The following is a 26391-nucleotide window of genomic DNA, read 5'->3' as shown; positions in this document are numbered from 1 at the left end:
ATGCACCAAACGTAGTATCAGTGTGTTGCGGAATGCGACGTGAGACGGCTCAGGAACACCGATTCATCTATCCGTCCGTAATGTCGGAGTCGTGGCAGAGGCAACGGTGAAGGGGGGAGACGAGGCAGCGAGAGGCGCAGGCGGGCGCTGCGACGCGTCCCCGTTTAAGACCCTCGGAGTAACGACGGCGTAAACGTACGGTGAACTTCTTTCGCACCTTACATTGCCAATCGCGCTAAATCGGAGGTGCAGGAGGGGAAGGACTTAACACAAAAAGCAGTTATAAACAAATGGGAAGGGACGCAGGTTCACACGCCCGTGCCGCCTGTGCGCGCGGGCGAACACCAAGTCCACGCATGTCGGCTCTGTGGTGCAGTGTCGCCAAAACGCCAAAACGTGAATTACCCCATGCAGCGGAGCCTGCAGGCAGCTCGCAGCCTTTCCCACCATGTACGCACACACGCACACACACGCTGTCTCACACAGCAACAACAATCGGCATTGTGTCGTTTTGTACACCCACCGTCTATAGTTTCACGAATGACCGCGCTTTACAATACTGATCAACTTACTTGCAAATGGGTTTCTTTAAAAAATATATATACATGTAAATAAGTATTTTTCAACAACAACAAAAATATGCATGCACTGAAAACCCATTCGGTTAAAAACGTTCGTTTCCTTGCGCCAATGTTATTTACCTGTGAAACTAAAGACGTTTCTGACTGCCTGCTGCGGTAAGAAGTCTACCGTTTGCATCAAAGCATGGCGATGGAAACATTTTTTATTAATGCAATTAAACTCGCCGCAGAACTACAAAAATGTGTGGAATCATAAAAATTATTCCACTGCACGCGACTTTTTTTTTGGGGGGGGGGGTGGGATTAAAGCTAATTTTGAAAACCTGTGGTAGCAAAGAGGTACTTACGAAAACAATTGGTATACCTTGGTTACAGGGAATGTATTTTACTTCATATTGATTATGTTTGTGCACCAGTTTACATTTTGTCTGTGACGTGGTTGTTTTTGCTGAGATTTCTATTCGCTTCATGGTTGTACGAAGTAGTTATGTTACCGCTTTAGTCACTTTGGTGACCCAGTTCTCTCTTGTAAGTGAGCCTCGATCCTGGTCTCTTGAGTTCTCTCCTGGTTCAACAAAATAAACCTGGAACTTTTGCAGCTACTAAAAGTAGAGGATGCTGATACCAGGAAAAAATATATATATTTACAGCGAGTTCTTGCACCAGGATCACCTCGTGCATACACGTCAGAAACGGGACTTTTCCCCAGACGAGGAAATTCCATATGGTCTATAGCAATGATAAACATGCACGTGGTTGTTTAGTCACTGCAGCTACATACTATTAACATTCCTTCCCTTTATTAATGCTACCCCTATCCCCTCCCTTTGATGTTGCTAATCCTGCATAATGCACGGGCATAATATGACTTTGAAACCCCCCCCGCCCACCTCCTACGCATTTCACAAGTAGTACTAATCACATACCTGCATTTCCCTTAAATATGCTAAATTCCTCTTGATATGCAAATTATTTTGTCAAGGCGCCCTTCCCCCCTTCCAACCCAGCTTAAATAGACGCTCCAAGCGTGGTGGTGTTTCATTCAGACGCTGTCTCCCCGACAGACCTGGTCTTCACCTGAGGACGGCTGCTTGCGTTGTGGCCGAAACGTCGTGAGAATTATTTTATTTTGTTTTATTTGTATTATTTTATTACTTCCCTTCTATGTGACTTTATCGAAAGAACCAAGAAGATCTTCCCACGCGTCACATCTTGTGCATTCTGCAGACAACCTCAATGACCTACGGAGACACACGTGAGCGATGCCTTCCGTCGGGCACGAGCTGTGAAACATGTGGGCGAGGCCTCTTCCCTCCTCCCCGCATCGTCTCGCGACGAGACCAGAGCACCGGATCTACGGCGACACGATGCCCGATTCACCAACGCGAAGGAGGAGGCATCATCACAGCGATGCAACCACTCCGCTGCTCCCGACGCAACTATCCGGCTCAACCACCTGCACGTAAAACCACAGCTGCTGCTCTACGGCAACATTAGCCGTACGAAGAAGAAGAGAATGAGATCCTTGAGTGATGTGTAGCAATTTAAGAGACTTGCTCCCGCTCATGTAAACCAGCAGAGGAAACGTGTCAACGCAATCTCGATTTGAAGTTTTCGTGACTGCAGGGATCCATACTCTTTGGTTGAACAAACGCGATCTAGACTCGATATGCAGACCGTGGCTTGTTTTATGGCGGTAATATTAACACGGGACAATGTAACAAGCAATATTACTCCGGTGCTCATAATACGTTAAAACGCACAGCACTCTAAGCTGTCCTTTCGAATCGTACGCACGTGTTACTAAGCCACCCGTGACTAATGTTCTGCCAGCCAGCCACTTACAGGGTGTGGCAACTTTTTGATCCAAACTCAGGCTGAGTTTCAATAAGCAAAGGCGCCTTTAATAATATTGTAACCGCTGTTAATGCCATTTCGGTCAAAATCGCAAAGTGATTGGGCTTTGAGTAAACCTCGTGCTCACGTGGGTATTATTTTGCTTTGGCCATATTGTCCGGATCATAACACCCTTCAGAAAGTACTACCCACACCATTTCCACCCGCCACACCGCCTCGACTTTCGCTTTAAATTGCAGGGAAACTTTTGCATCTTTTAACCTGAAGAACACGGTACATGGCCAGTCGGGGCGGGTAAGAACGCTACAACAACAACTGCTCATGAGGAGAGAATATGATTTGGCGAAGCTGCATTGCCAGCGGTGCATGAGCACAACGACAAAAAATACTCGAATTCGTCAAAAACGATGCAGGCAATGGCTCCTTTCTCACCGCACACTTGCCATGCTATGAGGAAAGGCAAATGCACGAAACGTCGCCTTTTGTATCGTTATCTTATAAGGCCACAGTGTTATTGATGAATGTATCGAATAATTCATGAGGACAGCGGCAAGCTGTTGTTTCTCGTCCTCTGGGAGTGTACCGTAATGTAAAATCGAAAATGATGCTGCATTATGACAACAACTGTATAAAGTCTGGCAATATTTACAAATGCGTGGAATGGCTGCAGCCAACCTCCGTAGTATGGGGAGGTGTGTTTATGATGACAGGTGAAAAGGAATGACACACACATCATTTAATAATCCATTACAAGTTGAATTTCCAAAAATGAACATGCTGGGTGGCAAAATGGTTTAGTGACGACCACACAATAAAATGTGCATTGGTTGTCCCTTATCGGTCAAAGTCTTTCACGAAGGTCACGTATCCCCATTGTCTCACTGCAGCTGTGTCACCCTGTTGTAACCGCTGCTACGATTCCTACAGCTATCGTCACCATATTGAAACTCCATTCTTTGATTTCTTTTTTACTTGTGACACCCTCAGAGGAGAGTAAAAATACGAGGCCCGGTTGCCACCGCTGTACCACCTGCGCACAATCATCGTCACAGGTGGTGTTGGTGGCTGTGAGCGGGAATCGAACTCGGGAACTCGGGAACTCGGGAACTCGGGTCCGTAGCGCAGCGTGCTAATTGCTACACTACCGCTCCCCACGCTCACAAACACTAGCACACAAACACTCGCACGCACACAAACAAACACAAACACTCGCACGGCCGTCAGCGCGAGTGACCACGTCCTCTCCTCGTCGCCGCCGTGTGACCCAATCTACCCCGACCCACTTGCCCTACCTGGACTGCCCTCAACTCGACTTTTTAAACGTATTCAGCAATCGGCTGCAAGGTATTTTCCTCGCATAATTTTAGAAAAAAACAATCTAATATTCCACCGTGTGTGTATATATATATTTGGTTTGGCGAAACAATAAGTGCATCATTAATGACTCGGAAAATACCCGAGGCCAATCGCGATGCACGCACAGCACAGCAGCGTCATCAAGTGGGGGGCCCCACTCTGACAGCAGCGTCATCAAGAGGGGGGCCTACTCTGGCAGCAGCAGCGTCATCAAGTGGGGGGCCCCACTCTGGCAGCAGCAGCGTCATCAAGTGGGGGCCCCACTCTGGCAGCAGCAGCGTCATCAAGTGGGGGGCCCACTCTGGCAGCAGCAGCAGCGTCATCAAGTGGGGGGCCCCACTCTGGCAGCAGCAGCGTCATCAAGTGGGGGGCCCCACTCTGGCAGCAGCAGCAGCGTCATCAAGTGGAGGGCCCCACTCTGGCAGCAGCAGCAGCAGTGTCATCAAGTGGGGGCCCCACTCTGGCAGCAGCAGCAGTGTCATCAAGTGGGGGGCCCACTCTGACAGCAGCAGCGTCATCAAGTGGGGGGCCCACTCTGGCAGCAGCAGCGTCATCAAGGGGGGGCCCCACTCTGGCAGCAGCAGCAGCAGCGTCATCAAGTGGGGGGCCCCACTGGCAGCAGCAGCGTCATCAAGTGGGGGGCCCCACTCTGGCAGCAGCAGCAGCGTCATCAAGTGGGGGGCCCCACTGGCAGCAGCAGCGTCATCAAGTGGGGGGCCCCACTCTGGCAGCAGCAGCGTCATCAAGGGGGGCCCCACTCTGGCAGCAGCAGCGTCATCAAGTGGGGGGCCCCACTCTGGCAGCAGCAGCAGCGTCATCAAGTGGGGAGCCCCACTCTGGCAGCAGCAGCAGCGTCATCAAGTGGGGGGCCCCACTCTGGCAGCAGCAGCAGCGTCATCAAGTGGGGAGCCCCACTCTGGCAGCAGCAGCAGCGTCATCAAGTGGGGGCCCCACTCTGGCAGCAGCAGCGTCATCAAGGGGGGCCCCACTCTGGCAGCAGCAGCAGCGTCATCAAGAGGGGGGCCCACTCGGGCAGCAGCAGCAGCGTCATCAAGAGGGGGCCCACTCTGACAGCAGCAGCAGCGTCATCAAGAGGGGGGCCCACTCGGGCAGCAGCAGCAGCGTCATCGAGTGGGGGGCCCACTCTGCCCTGCTCTTTCCCAAGGACACATCGGGCTCGGCATTGTTTTAGTTTGCTGATTTCCCACAAAAATACCCGCAAAATATTTTTTGGGAATTAATTCTACACTCATTTGTACCCACATTTGGACAAGCCTTTCATGAAGTCAGTATAACTGTAACAAATACTGGCGACAGGGATCGTGTTTTACAATGTGGTCCAATAAAGTCAGGTTTATTCACATTTTATGACCAGGGGATTCTTTATTGCGAGTGTGCTACAAAGGATTTCAGCTTTCCTTACCGACAACATCTTCACAAGTGCACACACGGATTCGGAAGTTAGTGCAGCACCTGTACGTATTTGCTAGAGGCGTTACTTACACAGCACGAGGAATGTTCCCAGCATTTACTCTAAGCCACTCGTACACAATCACTGTTCAGTAGCAAACATTCAGTGGACGGTAAATCTCTCTTCCAGCTTACTGCTACTTGGCGCAGCGCTTATTAATGACCAAGCATGGACACAGATCCAGGGGGGGGGGGGAAATGGGAATAAAAAAATATCCAGGGAAACACTTCCCGATCCCCGTGTACACATGCAGGCATGAACACACGTGAAGAAAACGAGCACACAGAGAGGTCAGCAACACACATCACATCCAGCAAAGGTCTCGCTCCAGCTCTCACACTGCGCACAATTACACAGCAGAGGTGAGTGGGGTGGTGGTGTGTTGGTGTGCGTGTGGTGTGTTGGTGTGTGTTGGTGTGTGTGGTGTGTTGGTGGGTTGGTGTGCGGTGTGTGCAGTGTGTGGTGGGGTGGTTTGCGGTGTGTGTGTGTGGTGTGTTGGTGTGTGGTGGGTTAGTGTGTCGTGGGTTGGTGCGTGGTGCACGGTGTGTGTGGTGTACGGTGTGTGTGTGCTGTGTGGTGGGTTGGGGAGCTTGAGGCGAGGGGAGTCAAACGTATGGGAGGGCTGTGGAGGCATCAAGAGGAAGTTGGAGGTTGATTTATGTGAGAGATATAGGCCATGCAAACCATGTGTGAAAGTACCCAGGCAACAACAGGGGTCACGCCTATAACGCCGTACCAGCTTCTGGCAGTTCCTACGTAGACAGGCACACGGTCTGTTCTGCCAGCAGTGTAGTAGCAGCTGAGAGCGTGTGTTGTTTGAAAGCAATACTTTAGTAAGATGCCTAAGTTCTGTATGATTAAAAGCAGACCTGCGCTACGGAAATCTGGCCACCAAAACTGGCAATTTGATATTGTCGTCAAAGTTGTTTTCATTACTGAACCAATGGAACCCGCAGGGTCATGAATGTATTGTTTCAATCCAAAGACACGGAAATATTGTGCAAAGGTACATTGCATAGTGAAAGGCAGCATACAAATAAATGATTTATCCAGCAAAGCCTCACTGCATCTTAAGACTTTTTTTCAGGAGGGTAACACATTGGAATGTTTGTTAAATTCTATTGACGAGCGTTCGGCTTTTTGGGAGGAAACCAGATTTCCTGGAGAAACCCCCCGCACATGAGGGGGCAGCACTCACAGGAGCACGCAGATTGATCCAAGTCAGTGACTTGCTGCGTTCGGCGAGTCGACCAAAACACTATGAGCGGGCGGGCCCCCACCGATTGCTGTGCCGTCTCCTGTCACCTCGCATCCCTCGCGGTAATACGCCTTACAACACCTTGTGTGCACTCGCCATTACCCATCCAAGCACGAACCAGGCTTAACCTCGCCCCCCCCCGGGCTTCTCCCAGAAGGCAGTACAGCAAGCGGGATGATCGCCATCTGTGGGAGCCTCCTGAAAAAGAGTTCCACGACTTAGTGTGGATTTCCTGGCTAAATAAGTAGCTGAACGATCAAGCGAAGCTGGAATCGCGCGCAAATCAATGTGGTCGTGGGTGCCGCTGTAATTCGTACGCGGCAACATTTGCCAGCAGTTACAATATCAGATGTTGGTCCAACGGTGAAGCCGGTCGGTTTGTAGGTCGTAGGCATAGGCCACGCATCAGCTGCCCTGCTCTCGTCGCCATACACTCGCGCGGTGCCAGGACCGGACGCACAATTGATTCACAATTGATTTTTGGGTGAGATCGCGTAAGTACAAAGTATGTCTTAAATCCTCCTCTGCTCGGAAAGGCAAATAAAAAAAAGTTGTCACGTGATGAACAAACGTGGCCAATTTCTGACTTCTTCAGGAGCAATCCCGGTCGTGCTGTATGTATGTGGAACTTCTTTCGCACCGTACGTAGCCAACCGTGCTAATCGGAGGTGCTTTTGGAGAGCGATCCACAACTCGCTCAACGTCTGGCTGGTTCTTACAGTGACTGTCATCAGGTCGTTGCCACAACGAATTATTTGTTACTTGTTTTATATAAATATACCATTTTGAGCTTAGAAAAATTGATGTACACCACCTCCCTCCCTTTCGTTTTATCTCCAACTGCTTTAACCCCCCCCCTCCCCACACAGTAAGCAGCGCCGATAACTTTAAAGAATGACTCTTGAGGAATGTTTTGAATTAAAGACTGGGGGAATCTGAGACACGTCCGGAAAAAGTTCGTTATCAAAATAAAAACACGAGCCGTCAAAACGTAACGCCGGCCTGCCTGGCCTCTATATCCGTGACACTCCATGGAGGCTGCGCCATGTGGACACAGCAGCCTGATTAAGCGAGCTCACTCCCACCACAGAGAAGCAGTGAACCTCTCTCTTGCGTTGGCTGCACATGCTGCGAGTGCGTGAAGGGGAGGTGGGGCTTGGCGCCTTGCAGTGATCGTCTCTTGAAGCCAAACCTTCACAGATGAGTTATCGCTTCACGTTGGAACCGCGGTTGTCGAGTCGTAGATGGTCTCCTTCTTGACGGGTTCCCAGGCCAGCGCAGGCCGCCACGGGGAATGTGCCACAACTCCGAGCTGTCGCCATTGACACGAGTGTCGAGTTTGTTGTCTTAATTGAGATCGCGAGGTCGGCTCATTGTGCAGCTTTGCGTCGTTTGTTTGGTTTCTGTCTCGACGTCATTCCGACTGTGCTCATGGTGTCAGGGCCCATGAGAGGAGCGATACTTTTGGAAATGTCAAAGCAGCGTGGCGCCCTGCTACGTACGGTGCAAAATAAGTTCAACATAGGCGAGTTTCGCAGGACATCTCCACGATAAATATATTCTTCCACGTTTTATTTTACAAGACACGAACCGAACAAATAAACTCCTCCATAACCCGCGGTGAGGGATTTGCCTCGACCGGTTACTCGTGCCGGTCATCAGTTGGTCACGGGAGTGTCTTGTCTCTCTTTTTCATGGACCAACCCCATGCCGAGGTGAAAGGAGATTTTTCTTTTCATCCACATCCGAGTTTTTTTGATCCTATTTACATCTTTTTGTATCACTGGTCGGTGGCCGGGAAGTGGGGGGGGGTCCAAAAATACTTTCAGTAGCAGGGGCTATCACCACATGGCAGTGAAATGGATTTTCTTAGATTCTCAGAGCTGTCATCGGAGCCAATTCAAGTGAAATACCAAATCCCACTGTGCGTTGTGCTTGACCAGCGATTGGTGACGGGACTGAGAGCACCAACTCGCTGCGCTTGAGAAGCAGGTTGCATTGCGGGCGGCCCCAACCCAGAGTCGAACCCAGGGCCTCAGCCTTCCAGCTGCTTCCACCGGCCCAACTCTCGTAGGTGGAGCCGCCCATGGTGGGGGGGGGGGGTGCAAGCCCTGGGGCAAGTCCCATCGTGTGGGCCCCCCAACGGCTTCGAACTAAGCCGCACGTATGACACCGCGACGTCGAAGCACGAGGGGGGGGGTAAAGTGCGGGGCCCGGGGCAGCCGCCCCGATGCGCCGTGAGACCCTCGTGCGGCTCTGCTCGTGCGCAGAACTCCGTGCCCCTTGCCAGTTTCCTGGCTTGAGGCGGAGGAAACGAAAGTGAAGTGACTGCCGATCGACAGCGAAGACAACGTGCGCGTCTCTTCCCCGGGCTGGGCTGGCAAAGCAGCAGCTTTCTGTGGAGATGTGGCAATGGAAAACAGAGTAGCTGATGGACTGATTCACTCGTAGAGATGTAATGGAGATAGAGTGTAGTGATGATAGACACAAAAACAACAGCCTCCCCCCCCCCCCTTCGTCCATCTGTCACACAACCATCTACCTGTGAGCTTGGCTATCCATTGTCCCTCGATGGCCGCTCGCTTTACAACTCGCGATCTATAAATTCACTCGTCACAAATGAGTACAACGTCCAACCGTCTGAGCGGCAACGTCTTACGGCTCGAGTTACACGGCCAAGTTATTCTGGATGCGTTTAAAAAAAGCGACGACTTCTGATGCCTCCGCTTTGCAGTCTGGAGCCTTTCAAAAGCAATCACGACAATCAGATATGACTGCGGTGTGCTTTGTTGGTGACAAGCCTTAGAGATGCGTGATTATTTTCCCTTCCTTTATAGGCACGCGTGTCTTGTTGCTATGAACCCGGCGACCCGAGTTCGATTCCTGCTCATGGCCAACACCAGTGACGATTATCTGAACCGGTTCTGGACCTCCTCTAGGTCGACTCAGTCTCAAATGAGTACCTGGTGCGGTGCGTAAAATCATCGCCACTGGGGACACAAAGGCGGTCGGGCGTGGTGCTGGCCACCCACCCCCTCGTGTACCGTGCCAGCCTTTATAGGTGCTCGCTAATTTCACTTGCCCCAACAGTCTGTTAAGGCTATACGGGGGATCTTTCTAATTGTCTTACAGCGAGTTTTACAAACATAGCACCGTGTTTCCAATGTCAATGCCTAATCCAAACAGTCCTCACATCCTAAAGTCAAAACTGCAACCCACGGTTCTCAACACTCAAGAGAAATAACGCTCACATTATACCCAACGGTTAGTAACTCATCCTGAAAAGTTAAACGTTAAAAGGTAAATGTGCAGCCCTGCAAGTGCTCGCTCACGCCACTTCTTGCGGAAGGGCCTCCACTCGTATGTATGTTGAACTTCTTTCTCACCGTACGTAGCCAACTGTGCTAATCAGAGGTACGGGGGAAGTAACGAATTGCCACGTGTTCTCTACGTGACAAACCAGCAACTGACTGGCTGTCAGTTGCTGGTTTAACGACACTTTTACATGTATGTGGTCTCACCCAAAAATCTCTTTTATGGACTTATTGATCTCATCTGTTGACCCCGAATTGTTCACTTCCATCAGGTAACGATGGGGGGGGAGGCGGTCCTGCTTAGTGGTTTGTTTGCTGCCCTGGCAGTGTTCGTTCGTCAATTCAAAACTCATCACCGAAATATTCCCGACATGTCCTGGTGCTTGCAAGGCACCACACGGGAACGTGTTAAGTGCAATCAATCACCATGACTCATGCAGTCCTACTGCTCTCTCTGCTCTAAAAAAGGGTCCGTAGCATGAAATGTTCCCCTACGACCTGCGTTTCATATTTTTCAACGTGTTTATGCCGAAGGTGGCGAGTTGTCGTCTGTGCCTGTGCACCACCGCCATCAATATTCCCAGATTTTAGACAATTTTATTTGAGGATCCAGCTGTTTCGTCACAGCTGGAGCCCACTCCGAGATAAACTACCGTGTGCATCACGTCATCAAAACAATGCAAACACACTGGATGAAGTTACATTTTAACAGAACCAAAAACAACCGTCAGCATCGTCGTATAGTATGCTATTTTGAACTACGACCCACGTTTTAAAAAGAGAGAGTTCTCACTTATAAAATCAGGTCGTTCACCAGCATTAGTTCAAGCAAGTCTGACTGCTGATGAGACACCGAATGTCGAAACCGGTTCAGAGTTTATATGAATCACTGAATCAATTCTCCTGCAATTATGCTCTCCCAGAAGGCCGTGCGGCTGATGAGTTGCACAATAATTAATTAGATGTATTCATTGTGCAGAGATGGAGATTTGAATGAGATGTATTGTCTACTTATTTATTTTAATATTGTGTGGTATTACGTAAAAACCATCGGAACACTGGAACTGAAACTGGTAAAGTAAGAATTGGAAAAGATTTTGACACTCAAACTCTTTTTCTTTTAAGCTGTCAAGGTTGAATAAGAGCTAAGGCCTCGAATTACAGCGAGGGGATTAAGTGGCTGACATCTCTGTCAACATAAAATTCTGGGATTCAGTGGGCATATTTTGTAACAAGACGTTTTTAGACGCTGACAAAGCCAAGGCACAGGATGAACTGGCTTCAATCAGCCACTAAAAAGGCGCCGGGAAGTATTCCGAGCGACCACTGTTCTGGTGAAAACCAACACATCACCGCTAGCGGTGGTCACACGAGGCACCTTCTAAACTCTGGCAGGGATTCATGCAGCGTGAATTCGTCCAGCTCTGCACGACAGCTAATACCAGATGCATGGCTCCTTGTGTAAACACAAACATCCCAGCTACTCTCAACACACCTATGCAAGAGACCTCCCACACCATCCCGGTCGTGGTTTTTTTTTAACCATACCTCACCACGCCGGTCAGTGCAGGTTTCGCGAAGGGAGGAGAGGGCCGCTTGCGGTATCGCCCGTCGCTGATGTTAGTCGTGGCCGGGAATCGAACTCGGGTTCGCCGGGTTCAGAGATCATCACTCCGCACCTCGGCAATGTTTCTCGCCGCTAACTACCAAGTCCCGATCCCCCTGTTGGGATCACGCTGCGGTCATCATCCTAGAATCCCACCCAGACCTGGGAGAATGCTGGCGAATGAATTGGGAGGCGGACGACCAGAGCAAACAGCTCATTCGAGACCAGAACATCGCACCTCCCGGCTTTGATATTCCTCCTCGAAGACACTGGTGGAACCATAAACGTCAACGGGCCGATATGCAAATCTCTTTCATAAATTATTACCACCATTGCGACGAACGGTAGCGCCATTGTTCCGCTTGTGGCTGCGGGGGTGACATGAACTCATTGCATGCTGCATCAGTCTACTGAGAAGCGTAACTCGATATGCACACGATCTGATGTGTGTATTACGACGAGACAAAGAATCGATACCAATCGATGGATCCATACACGAGTGCTGCCCTGCACGTGTCACTTTCCAGCCCGTGTGCTCTCCCGGTGAGTCACGTGCCAGAGGCCCAAAGGTAGCCAATGGGAAACGATGCACCTTGATCTCCCGATACAATTGCGAGAACCAGCTCCACGTGATTCTCACAGCGATGTCTGCTCTGTGGCAACATGGCATAGTGTTTATCACGATTTCTCAAGAGTTGTAATATGGTAAATGATTCACCGGGCCTGGTGAAGATACACAAACAAATACCTTTAGGGGGTGGGTGCGACTCGTGGCTTGTGGTCTCACACAGCTGTGCGGCTGGCCTCTGAGCATCGTTCATGTTTGTTCGTGGACCTTGCTCTGTTATGGGGTCTACAAAGTGCAGTGAATTAATTGTCGACGAGTGTATCGAGCTGTTAACTTTAACTCTGAATTGAAAGAACTGGGCAAGCTTCCGTTTCTAGCGGAGGCAGAGAGTGGAACAATTCACTGATCAATACTGAATCCCAAGGGCAAGGAAAACATTCAAACATTTTACGTGCAAGAACACCCGCGTTTCTGTCCATGTTAAATATCTGCAAATATACGCTAATCAAGTGGACAAAATAAAGTGGAATAAATATCAAGCGATTCAAGCGATACAAACAAGTTGGTAAAATTAAACAAACAAGAATCAGTGATTGAAAACCATGACATCTCAAGCGCGTGGGATGACAAAAAAAAGAAAAAAGAAAAAAAGACAAACTCATCCGGCCAACCGGCCAGGAGGCGAGGAAAGATGTCCTGATGGCGTTCTCACGCCAACGAGAACTCGCCGTGACCTCAGCCTGGCAGTGAAATAAAATGTCCTCACTGCAAGTCACTTCCCCTCACGCCAACTTCTCATGTGCACGAGGTCACGTCCAAACACGAGGCCAAGAATGAAGGGTTAAAGTTCAATTTAATAAATCAATAGCTGAGCTGACTGACTAATTGTGTGGTTGGAAAAACAAAAAACCATAGCGGCTTGCCCAATGTCTCAATGTGCTGCCCGACCGGCCGGCCGGCTCAACGGGAGAGCGAGCGGCTCGCAGTCGGTGGGTGGCGAGTTTGACTCCTGGTTGACTCGGACAAGGGGGCGGAGGGGGCGGAGGGAGGATATGGCTCTCTGGCCTGTTACATAAGTGTCCTCAAGCGAAATCTCCAAGGGAATGTTCACTTCACTGTTTAATGGCACTGCCCACTGGAGGGGTGGTCATAAAAACAAAACTTTGCAGAATCCTTACACCCACCAGAAATGAGGCAATCTGCTCTGGCAGCCAGGCTGTGATGTATGAACGTGACTAACAGCAAGGGAGACATTAACTCAGCTTGGCATCACAGGGCAGAACCTCCGCAATCATTTCACTGGAATACAATGAATAATAATTACTCTGAAAATATCAAATGCAGGATCACATTAAGTTCCTTCTAAAACCCAGGTACTAATCAGAGCTTGCTTTTAAAGAGCGAGTCAACGCCGGCCAGTTTGTCACATTCACAATTGACAGTACAGTACAACGGGTGAACTTCGATCGGACGCGCTGCTAAACGGTGACGCGACAGGTGATCGAGCGCCGGCCAGAGCCGGGAGTGAGGGAAGAGCCCACGTCCCCGTGCCACTTCGACTCTGTCAAGGGAACAGCTGTGGCGCTATTTGGGGACGAGTCGAGAGGGTGACTGGCACCGCGCTCGCGCCAGACCCATGCGGCGCAAGGATAAATAATCTCGGGATTTGTGCTTTGGCGTGAGAATTAAGACACCGCAGAGAAACAACTAATTCTTCCGAGAATACGACAATAAATACTGATAAAAATTGGTGTCCACGACTGTCCTTACAAATTAAGACGTAGAACCCCCCCCATTTTTTTCATGCTAAAACTAACGTAGAGACACTTTTTAATCTCTGTCAGTCGGCCCTGACCCAGTGGTGTCAGTTACAAAATCTGAAGGCAAGAGCCAGTTTAGTTCACAAAGCAACCACTACCGGCTTCCCAAGGAAATCCTGGAAGAGTGATTCTCGCCTGGCCAGGAGTAGAACTCATACCCTTACGATTGTGAATCGAGCGTTCTCCAACATGAGCATAAAAGCACTGCAATATTTGGAATGCAATGGATATGGACGTGTGGCATTACAATCGCTGTTTTGGATTGTATTAATTAGCATTCCAGAGTTTAACTTGAATTGCATCATTTCTAAAAAAAAATTAATTAAACATTTGTAATGACGACTTAACACACTTCTCTTGAGATGGCATTTCATTGAAGACACGTTCCCTTGACATCAGACGGAGACCCCCACTGCAACAGCCCTGAGTCTCCCGCGCATCTCCCCCTTAAATACCGACACGAGGCCACGCCCCCCTTCTCGATCATTCTCGCGGACTCTGGACGCTCGCTCCACCGGCAGACTCCACCGTCCTCTTCCATCACCTGACCACGCTCCCTTCTCGATCATTCCCGTAGCCACCAGTCCCTTCACACTAACAGCTGATACCCCTTCTGTCATTACCTCCCGTGGCCACTAGTGCGTTCGTACTGTAGGCTGACTCCCCTGTCATTATCTCCCGTGGCCACTAGTCCACTCACACCGCATGGAGCCTCGACTGTCATTACACATTCATCATACAGAGGCCACAGGTGAGAGACAGTCACCACTTTCGTTCGGTGTCCTCAATTATGGACAGAGATTGGGAGTGGGTGTGTGAGGAGTAACTTAGTCTACTGGGAAACGAGAGGAGTCAGGAAGGGAACTCACTTAAATGTCATCTCTTGCACTCACTGACAGCGCAGGAGCAACCACATACACGCGTGGGTCCCGCACTATCGCAGACAAGACAAAGATCCCCCGTATAGCCTTAACAGACTGTTGTGGCAAGTGTTGGTAGTGAGAACCTATGAAGGCCAGCACGTTCCACGAGGAGTGTGGGTGACCAGCACCACGCCCAGCCGCCTTTGTCTCCCGAGTGGCGATGGTTACGCACCGAACCAGGTACTCGTCGACCTCACACAGACACATTCACAGCCACCATCGCGTAAAATCTCACCCCCCCCCCCCCACATCGTTCCACAACAGCCCCCCAAAAGCGGCTCCCACCACCCCACGGCTTCTCTCCACTCCCACGGGGCACAAGTGCTGTGACGAGCACGGTGCACACGAGCAGGCAAGTGTCCCCTGCGTTGACATTGGCGGTCTTTCTCAAAGAGCATGGGGGCACGCGCGCACACTCGGGGTTCGGCGGACGGGAATGTGGCAGGCGGGTGCGATGGGATCCCTCCGAATATGAATAGCCTAGAGAAACCCCGAGAAGTCAGCTGTCCCGTCGTCCTGTCTCTGTGTGTGGGTGTGTGAACCGGGGAGCGGTGGCACAGTGGTTAGCGCACAGCAATGCGGTGATGAAATTATCTCGCGTGTTCGGACAGCAGCGTCACGGAGTCTGGCATCCCAGGACTACAGCGGGGATCGATCATGGCTGTGGATGATGATTACGAATGGCTTGGTTGTATTTTTTGTCGGCTATCAATGAGTGTGAAGTTTTACATCTGGCTCGACTTTTTGTTCTTTTATTTGCGTCTCTCGACAAAAGCAAGTTCTTACACGACTGTAGCCTCGTGCCATTGCACCCGGTCGCAACACGTGCGCATGCGATGTGCACGCTCGTGCCTGGGTGTGCTCCCTTCCTCCCCGTCCATCTCTCGGCCCGTGATCTTGAATCGTAAAGCCTTAATCAGTAATCCCATTGGCTGGCACTCAAGACATGCATTCCAATATGTTTTCCCGTAACTGGGCGAAACCAGCTTGGCACGCACACACGCACACCCACACATACCCGCACCCACCCACGCACACAACAACACACACACGCACGCGTGTGCTCGCACCACAGAGACGTGTAGGCACACGCGAAAGCACGCGCACACACACACCCACGTGGCCCAATCTCGGCACTCCCATTACTCACACACACACCACGTTCACGCCCAAGTCCAAGCACGGACGATCGAACGCACAACGAATTCGCCCGTGCGCCTCCACCAAGCGCACGGTGTAGTATTGGGCACTGGGTGGCACGTCTGGTTTCCTGGAGCACGCTCGATCGAGTGGCCGGGGGATTGCCCCGCGATCAGCAGCAGCAGCGGCAGCGGCTTTTCGTGACTCAGCCCAAGTCAAGTGGCTCCCGCGTGGAGCGGACGAGTCAGTTCCCAAAGCCGTCCACGAGCGGTGTCACCGGCAAGGACGCCTTGCGGCGTTGACTGCGGCGGTGCAATTGTGGAGCGGTCGTCAAAGCCAAACTCCCAAATCTACCGCTTGCTTGCAGGGGGTGATGCTGCGTTACGGACGCCCATTGCAAAGGTGGTGTGGGGAGGGGGGAGAGTGGAGGGGGGAGTGGGGTGGGGGATGTGGGAGGGGGGCGGTGGGAGGGGGGTGGTAGTGGTGTGGGGAGGGAGGGGGGAGTGGGTGAGTGGTGTGGGGAGGGGGGGAGTGGTATGGGGAGGGGGGGAGTGAGAGGAGGGAGGGGGGAGTGGGAGGGGGGTGACGAAACTTTATCACTGTTTCAGCTTTCCCGCCCTGAGATGGAATCGAACCTGCAAGCTCTGGGTGAGCCATTGCACAGCAGTTGCAGCAGCAGCACACCAACACAAACCCTTCTCTACGGTCCTCATAATCCCCGCTTGGCCAAACAACTGAATTGTAAGAACAGTCCAAAGAGCAACACAGCACACCTAGCGAGACGGTGGGGGGGGGGGCGAGCGTATTGGAGCAAAGCTAAAACACACCGTGGCGTTACCTAACAAGCGTTATTACACGGAACCGTCCAAAACAAGTATTTACACAACCGTCAAGTGATTTACTTTACCTGCCACAAAGAATTCAAAGAACAATTCGGGCAGGCACCAAATTAAAAACACAACAACCCCCTTGGGTGTGCCACGTGCAGTCTGAGCCACTGCCTGCACCCGGACCGGCCTGGGAACGTGGAAGGGGCCACTGTGCGTCTGTCCGCACCGTCGCAGCACAGCGGCCACAGCGGACTCCGATAGCCAGCCAAGATGCGACATCACCCTCACTACACTCCACCACACGGAGTGGCAAACAGACGTTGGATCTCATGTTGCAACGCCTCAAGATCACCGAATTACGTTTAAAAGTAAACACAAACAGCCAAGAATATATTTGGGCCGTCACTCCAACCACACGTGACTATAAACTCGTAAATGCAGTGCTACTTCAGATCCCTAATTTCTAAGCATATGCAACCATGTTGTAGGATTCTATACAACGATATAGTGGGAAGCAGATCTTCTTCGCCTGCTTAGTGCGTGACCAGTGAGGAACAAGTGCATACCAGGTGTTACAGGTGGGGGAGGCTTCAGGCAGCAAACATGGCCAGGGGAATGCAGTCTGCACTGCAATGGGCCCAGGTCATTCTGGATACAGAATCGATATATCGGGGAACTCCGTGGATTAAACTTGGACGTGTTGCAGAACTTGTAGTGCTCTTCCCTCGTACGTGTGCGTATTCCACAGGGCCTCGGGGTTTCCTCCCACATGGCACTCGTCAATGGTAGCGGCCAAACATCCCAAATGCCGGAACCCTCTTTTAAAAAAGCCTCGAGACTCAGGCGAGGCGTTCTTGGCTAATTAACGGGTATTATTATTATTAATTGCTTGGCAAACATTTTTCTGTCAGCCTTTGATAGAGCATTTGTTCACTTCTGGTGTTGCCCATGACATATTGAAGATGTATTACATGTTGAAAAACAACCACAGAAATGCATATCGATTGTAATCACAGCCTTTTGAAATATGGTAATCATTACTCGATAATGTGCGTGACATTATTTGACAAAGCCACGTCTCGCACACAGCGCCTCTGTCTAAGTACGCGCACACAAAGGGCCTGGTTCATGTCCTGACAGACGCTCCTTTTGTCAAACTTTCAGTGAGAACGAGCCGACTTCTCCCTTACCAACAATGGGGCTCATCGCCAAGGGCCTGCGCGTTTCATTCAGCCTTTCTGTGGCCATGTGAAGAAGCTGGCTCAAAATTGACTCTTGGACCTTTTTTTTACTTTAATATAAGAAACAGTCTGAATTTTACAACAAAACGCTCCTGCCCCTAAAACTTTGGCGAAGCCACAGAGAGCAGCCATCTTTTAGCATGTAAAACAATGTAACATAATATTCCCATTTTAATTATTGACATTTACCTTATGTTTATGATTTTGATGAAAGTGCGGCTAAATAACAAATGCTCGCGAAAAATATTCTTTGAAATAGAGAAAACATGGTACCGCCATGTGTGTTGCTGCACATTCCGTCATTGTGACAGCCGCGTAGATGATAGCCGTGTTCCGCTGGAGAGTTCGAGCCGGACAAAGCACAAATGCCACATTCCTCCGTTCACTTCAACGATAGCCACTGCACACTCAATCACACAGGAAAATATAAAAAAAATTGAAAAGGGGAAACCAAAATAGCCTCATTTCTTTACGCGTTTCAAAACATCCACGATATCAAATGAAAAACAAATGTCTCGTCTTTAGGTGTATTCAAGTTGCTGACCATCATCACCAAATGGGAGGAGGTAAGATGGTGAGTAGAGTGGAGGAACTTCGGTGTGGGAAGGATGTTTGACACTCACTGGTAATTTACGCGAAAGGTGTTTATTGTAGGAGGTATTGGGAGGTAATATGGGAAGAGCAATTTATTGTGTGTCAGATATTTACACCACAATATTAAAAAATAAAATACATTCGGCGTATTCATTCTTGAGGCACGATAAACAAATTCTAAATGTCGCCAAGTCCGATGACCGATACGAGATGCGCGTTAAGGGCTGAATGGGCCCCACACTGGGGCCGGAGCCCTCGGCTCATCATTATGTTGAGTTCAAACCCTGGTTGCAGGTCGCCTCGACCAATCATACCTCGAGCGAGGATAAAATGTGTGCACTTGTATAGGAATTGTGAGTTTATATTCGGGTTGTAACCCAGACTTTGCGACCAAACTTAAATCCCAACGTTCTTGCGACATCTTCGGCAAAATACATATCCCTGTGCACGAGGTTAAGGGATGGTGTTTGACAATAACGTTAACAAAGAGAATATGTAGCCACCAACGCAGAAACACTGAATGGGGGAAGGGTATTGTTTGTATTGCCGCAAACGACCATGAATACACCCGATAATCCCGCGGCTTAAATGAAACGCGATTGTGTGAAGCCAACGGGAACGCATATTCGGGGAGGACCTACCGTACACTATGGGTATCCCAAATACAGAGCAGCAGTGAATAATGGGGATCGTACTTTACTGATGAGTCCTAACGAGGGTGAAACCGGTCTACGGTTATCCGTTTCACCGCTGCTACATTTTACCACCCCTCTTTAGTGGGTGTCTAAAGAATAACAACGGTGACAAATTCAACTCTTCAGCCGCTGGTCTGACAAGGCGAAGAGCGTTATACGTGCATGGTGGCGATCACGTGACATGCTTGCATGGCATGATGGGGTTCGTGCCTTCCTGCTGTTTGTGAGCAGCACACCTCTGCGTGCTGTTAGGGGCCGTCCATAAATGACGTCACGCGATTTTTGACGAGTTTTGACCCCCCCCCTTCGTCATACGGCGTCACAAAAAGTCAGACCCCCCCTCAAATATGACATCACAAAGCTCTGCACCCCCCCCCAAATAAAACATGCTTCAAATCGCTTTAAACTATTGTTATTGTAGTGTGTATTTAATGTGGCGCTGCACTCTGATGTTGTATGAGAAAACATTTATTAAAAGTCTATTTTATTAAGTAGAACGTGTTGTCTATATTTATTTAAAGTTGCGCATTTTGATGTGACGTCATATTGCTCAACCCCTCCCCCCTCGTCACACAGTCACAAATGTCTGACTCCCCCCCTAGGTGCGTGACGTCATTTATGGACGGCCCCTTAAATCCAGACCGTTTTTCTGAGTAGATCCTTTGTCAATGTCCAGTCTAGTAGCCAAGTCAGTCTCGCGGGACGAGGCTACAAAAAAAACGAAGGCCACAAATAGCGTGGGGAAAGACCCACATGAACATCCATGACCCAGTGTGTGTCCTTGAAACCCCGGCGATGAAAATTCCCTATCACACAAGAAAACACGCAGGCTGAAACAAAACACATTCACGTGCAATAAATGAAGTCAGCGCTGACCGGTGGGTCAAAACCCGCGTCTCTTAAACATCACAACGGAGGTCGCCCAACACAGACAGCCCTCACCACCTCCCTTTAAAAGCCAAGTACAATCCGGCCCTCTCTAAATTCCATGGCAGTGAAGCAAACTTATCAACTGTTTCAATCACTCAATAACCTTTTTTTTTGCTAAAGCTTCACTGCATTTCATTTATTATTTTCTCATTCATCAGGGATCATCGTCGTGTTGGTGGACTCCTCCTGTCCTCCTGCCAACTCTGTGCACCGCAGCGCGTTCTGCGCGGCGCTAACGAGCCGGCGGCAGCGGCCTCTTTGGCCGACATGACGAGGGCAGTCGCTCCGCCGAGCTTGCACGGAACGACACCTCGACGCGCAGTGGCCCCGACACCGTGAGACGCGTGGTGTCCACGCCACCACGCACACGGATGCTCCATGAGCCACGACCAGATATTTGCCGTGGTAGGTGCAACCCGAGTAGGCGTCACTTTGAGCAATCCCATTTTCTTCATGCGGCCAATAACAATGAATTATGTGATGCGCATTTTAAATGAGTTATCAGGTAATTCACTACATAAACCATATATATACATCGACGATACGAATGTTTTGCTATATTAGGTGGTGCCAGTTTTGTCCCTGGCCCCTTGACCATGTTAAGCTAATTAAAAGCAATCGAGCAAGTTCGCTTGTCAGAGTAATAAAACGGACACCGATTGTTGTAGCTATCGAGCTCGAGAAAGTAACTCGGTGCTGTGGCACTCTGAATAAAAAAACACATAACCCCCCCCCCCCCCCCAATAACGGGAGCGAGTTGACGAGGCTGCGCGAGGGAGGAGGGACGGAGCACTCGGGGGGCTGCTGCTGCTGTGGCACGCGAGCCGTGGCTGGGCGCTCTGGTCCCGTGGTGAGAGAAGGGCACTTTGGTGACGGCAGGTGGAGTGGGTGGGCGAGTGGTGGTGGTGGCGCGACGCCGCACCCCGACGTGTCCCCGTGGGGTGGCTACACGGGTGACGGTGGCCAGGGTTTGGGCTCTCGCCGTCTAAACGCCGCTCCTGGGTGGCAGGGATTTCAGGGTTGCGCTCCTCGTGCACGATGTTCCGACGTTTCGCTACACGTGCCGCTTGGCCCGAGCTTCGTCAAGAAGCCAAAGAGAATTTGGTAAATTCCGCGGGGCTGGGAGCTCCTTCGGGCGCTCGAATAGAATTCGGCGAAAAGAATGCAGAATTCAGGAGCTGTAAAGATTTTCGAATCGAGTGAAGAAGAAGCTGCCGGCACACGGGGTGATATCGTGCCGGAAAAAAAACCCACACAGGCGGCACGACCCGACAACACACAGGAGGGGAAGGCGCTGCCGCTGATGCTGTTCACGGGAAGCCACTCACTCTGGAGTTATCTCAGCCTACAGGCTGCACGTTTACTCAGAGGCCGGGCTAACCGGGCTTGGCACGGACTGTGTCACGTGTTTTTTCAGGGCGCCGCCCTGAGCTCACTTGGACTATGCGAGCGCGGCCAGAGATCAATTTGCGTCCGGGGTTACAATTGTCACCGAATATTTTCCTTGGCACAGATCGCGCCCCGGAAGGTGGCACGTGAGGGCCCTCCTGGGTGGGGCGAGCCGTGTGCGGGAAATACTTTCAGGAGCTCAGGCCCAGGCAGCTCCGACTGAAATTAATCTGTTGGGGGGGGTATCGTACAGCAGTTTTATATGCCCTATAAAGATGTCTTATATGCCCTATAAAGCAAACGAACAAAATATAAAGACCTCCAATCATAGGTGACGGCTTGATGGCCAGTGCTGTCAGTGTGAGGGCACCTGTTAAGGCGTCGTCGTGCCACCGCCGCCCTCCGACGTCTTTACTTTACAGTTAGGGGTCATACATTGACTACGTACCCATGGAGGGGGGAGGGGGGTTAACCCAAATGCGTTCGGTTGCGTATGGGGGGTCTACTGACAATGTGCGCATAGGAAACGGAGAAGGGGGGGGTGAAGCCTCGCTAATAATTGGTCTACATTGTCCTTCAAATGAGCCACAGTTCAGTGTCTCCAGCTGTCAGACAACTACCGCCGGGAGAAGTGGGACTGTGGGAGAGGTGTCACTCGTGTGCCACCGTGCCCCTGACTGCAGCTATCACGCAGCTCAGCAAAATAAGTGGCCAAGGCACGCGACTTAATTATTTAATGCAGCTGGTGGTGGACTATCTGTTTGCTTAAACACGTTAATATTATTAATCCTGGATCGTTTCTGCGTGGATTAAATATCCGCCGTTCTATAGGATTGGGGGGGGGGGGCATCAGGCGAACCTACCCAGGTGGGGGGGGCGGGGCCTACAGGGAGGGGGGGGGGGTCCAAGTTGCGACAGATCTTTGCGTGCCTACTCAATGGATGGCCCTAAAGGCGTCTCGCCCTGAGCTCGAGTTTATGGAGTTTCCTCTTCACCTTCAGATACCAATGCCCATTCGCGTTGCGCAATGTCCTTTGTCTATTTGCATGAAGCGCTTTGTCCGTGAGAAGTGTGTTTAGTTTACATTCGTTTCCCGCGTAATACGAACGAAGCTTCGCTCCAATGTAACCGACGAGTGGAATCTAACCTCCGTGTTCATGTTCGCAAGGAAGCGAGTTGAACCCTCCCCATACTCAGATATTAAACACGTGTGTGTGTGTGTCAATCTTGTGTGTGTGCGTGCGTGCACACACGCCCTCAAGTTGACACGACAACAATGCGCTGACACTTTGTGCACAACGCCTATGAGGTTGAGAAATGCCAACTCTGTAGGCAAATTCACCCTTGCGGGCCCACTGTCCTTCGTTTAACCACGTGGGCACCTTGTGTAGTAACTCTTTATATCACGCAAAGGGCATCAAGACAATCACACACGGGGAGTCCGACGTGGACAATGGCTGTGGATGATGCGATGTGTTGGCAGTGATCAAACTTGGGATTAGGAGGCAACACCGTGGACTACTCTGTCTCTCTCTCTCTCTCATAGACGTGAGATGCCACTTCCTAAGGAATGCCCACACTTTGTAATCCCCTCAAATCTCGAGTTCCTTCAATGGTTTTTCGTCCGCATGGCTTTTGATCAACGTCGAGGAGGAGACCACCTTGGGGTTTCTCGAGCCAACGACTGCACGGCAATGCACGGCAACACCATCGTAGCCGTGCTGACTTTCAGGTTTCTGTGATCATACGGTTACAGTAACACAACCTGCGTCATTTAACATAAAAAAACTCGAGTCTTTAATTCGCGATTTTCTCCCGTGCAACTCGATAGAATGCACGCAACACGGAAAAGGGTAAAACTCACGTCCGCGTGCACACAACGTGCACACAACGTGTACACAACGTGCACACAACGTGGTCACAACGTGCACACAACGTGGTCACATCGTGCACACAACGTGGTCACAAGGTGGTCACAACGTGCACACATCGTGGTCACAACGTGTACACATCGTGCACACAACGTGGTCACAACGTGCACGACGCGCTGCTGGCACGAGGAGCCTCGCGCTGCAGACTTCGCCCCACCTGCACTCACCCACACTGCCCAGTGTGGGTGAGTGCAGGTGGGGGGGGTAACGTATCGAACTTGACACAATCTCGCGGCATTGTCATCATCGTGGTTCCCTGGGGTCTCATTGTGACGTCGCACACAAGTCACCTGAGTTGTAGCGACCCCCCCCGCCTCGTTGCCCCGCTGCCCCCCCGCCTCGCTGCCCCCAGCCCCCCCCCCCCCGCTGCCCCCCCCCGCTGCCCCCAGCCCCCCCTGCGCTCGGCGTGGCACGCAGCGACTCCACTCACACTACAGCCACAGCGCGCTTCTGCGCACGGTGTGATCTATATATCTAAACACATATATATGTGTGTGTTTATATATTTTTTTGACGAACGTGGAAACGCGCGCATCGCCCCCCTCTCCCCGACCCCCCGTGGGCAGGAAGACGGCCGCAGGTTGAATTCTGCGATCGTTCGAATGTTGACTGCGGGTCGCGAGAGCTGGGCAGCCGAGGGTGGTCGGTGCTGGTGGTGCAGTGTTCGACTTGGTTGGCAGGCAGGCAGGACGAGGCTATTGAGCCTACACGAGATGCACACAGGCGCGGGGTTGGGGACATGCCGACAACAAAGGGACAGCTACCGGTGCATTCGTGACTCAATTAGTTGACAGATGCAACATTTACTTTGGGTGCTGACAGTCCGCTTCTTATGGCGCAGCGTGCAGCCTCCCACTACGACACAATCTCCCTGGTGATCAATCTCCTCTCTATCTAATTCCCCCCCCCCTCTTTTTGGGCAGTGACGTTTCGGGAAACGATCCTTCTTCAGGGCAGTGGTATTAACGAATGTGTTTTATGCGTCTGTACCCGTGCCCCCTCTCCAATATGAAGCCACTGGGGCTATTCACATTTAAATCTCGATTGAAAACTCATGTATTTAGAACTGCTGTTTGTGTTTAGTTTGTTGTCCTTCCCCCGCATCTCCGATGAGCGCGGTTGGCTACGCACGGTGCGAAAGAAGTTCAACACACACACGCATACACTCACACGCACACACGCGCGCACACACGCGCGCACACACACGTGCACACACACGCCCGTTGTACGACATCGGTGCCGTCCGCAGCTCCATCCCTGCGGCGGGGCTTGTAGGAGCGGTGGCGATGCCGACCCAGGCGCAATGAGCGGGCGCTAAGTGGGACGCGACACGTGTCACGCAGGGGCTCGGGTCACGCTCGCCGTGCACACGGCAGTATCCTGGCCCCCCATGCGTCAGCAGTTCAGCGTCGCGAGGTGCACGGCGTGTGTGTGTGTGTGCAGCGCACGGCGCGCGTGTGTGCAGCGCACGGCGCGCGTGTGTGTGCAGCACACAGGTGTGAGTCCGACTCAGCGGAAGCGTCTGGGATTCGTTTTATCGACGCCCATTGCCGTCAGCCCAGAACCTCGCGCAGGTTCAGGGGGGCTGGCGAGCAGAGTGGAACAACGTGGACGGCCGGAATCAAACACCTCCTCGTTCGAGCTCCAAACATCGCACCGCATCCTGACTTTGACGCTCCTCCTCGCAGACACGAGTGGACGCATTCATGGCATCAGAACACCAACAGGCCGATGCGTACACCTCGCTCGTCATTGGGAAGTTAAAGAGGCGAGCCACAGCGCTGCGATGGTGGCCATGCAACACAAACTATGGACCGTCGAGCACACCGCGGAGTTTTGCGCTCCTTCAATGGAGGAGGAACGGCAGAAGGACACGAACTCTCTCTCTCGCCGTGACGAGCAGACCTCGACATTGGCATCCAGCTCCCGAAGCACATCGCTGCCATACGCAACAAGATAATTGATGCGTCCGTCCACTGTGGCAAGCATCCCCACTGGGAAGACAAAGGCGGAGGGGCGTGGTGCTGTACACACACCCTGGTGTGCCGTACTGCCGCTCCAGCCTTCTTTAGGTGCTCGCTAACAGCACTTGCCCCAATAGTCCGTTGAGGTTATACGGGTGATCTGTGTCTGCACAGGTGTACCCGCGTGTGAATAGAACCCCGTGTGGAGACCATTCCACACACACAGAGAGAGAGAGGGGGACACATTCAGGCGACTTCGACTCGTGGGAGCGACCCGCGCGGTGACAATAGCTGCGACACACCCGACACCCAGCCCCCTCTCTCTCCAACACCCCCCCTCTCTCTCCAACACCCGCACCTGCACAGCAGCCACACGCGGGCTGCACCCGCACCTCGGACGCACGGCTGCCCCCCCCCCTTACCCCGTCCACAGCCGCCTCCTGCACACGCGGCTCACCCCGAGCTACGCGCGGCTCACAGGGCGCCTCACCCCGAGCCACGCGCGGCTCACATGGCGCGCTCTTGAAGAGGAGCAGCCCGCCGGTTAGCCCGGCACGGCTGCTCGAACTGAGCGCTCTGTCAAGTGAGCAGCAGCAGCAGCGTGACAGAGCGCTAACTCCGCAGCGTCCCGCCTCCATCACTTACCTTGCAGCATCGCTTCTTCACGCCTGTGGCGGCACGGCGCGTCGCGAGAGGCAGCAGGGAGAGTGGCGGCGCTGCTCTCCGAGCCCAGCTCAGCTCTCCGCTTCCTCTGCGCGCCGCAGATCGGAAGTGGCCAACTTTGGGGTTCTCAGTCTCCTCACCTCGCCCTGGCGCCCTGCACCCCACCCCCTGCCGCCCTGCACCCCACCCCCTGCCAGCAGCGAGCAGTGGAGTGAGCCCGCCTTCTCCTCCTCCTCGCACCACCACTGCCTCCACCCTCA

The sequence above is a fragment of the Lampetra fluviatilis genome, chromosome 12 (assembly GCF_964198595.1).
Source record: "Lampetra fluviatilis chromosome 12, kcLamFluv1.1, whole genome shotgun sequence".
NCBI lineage: Eukaryota > Metazoa > Chordata > Hyperoartia > Petromyzontiformes > Petromyzontidae > Lampetra > Lampetra fluviatilis.
Note: the sequence above shows the minus strand (reverse complement) of the source record.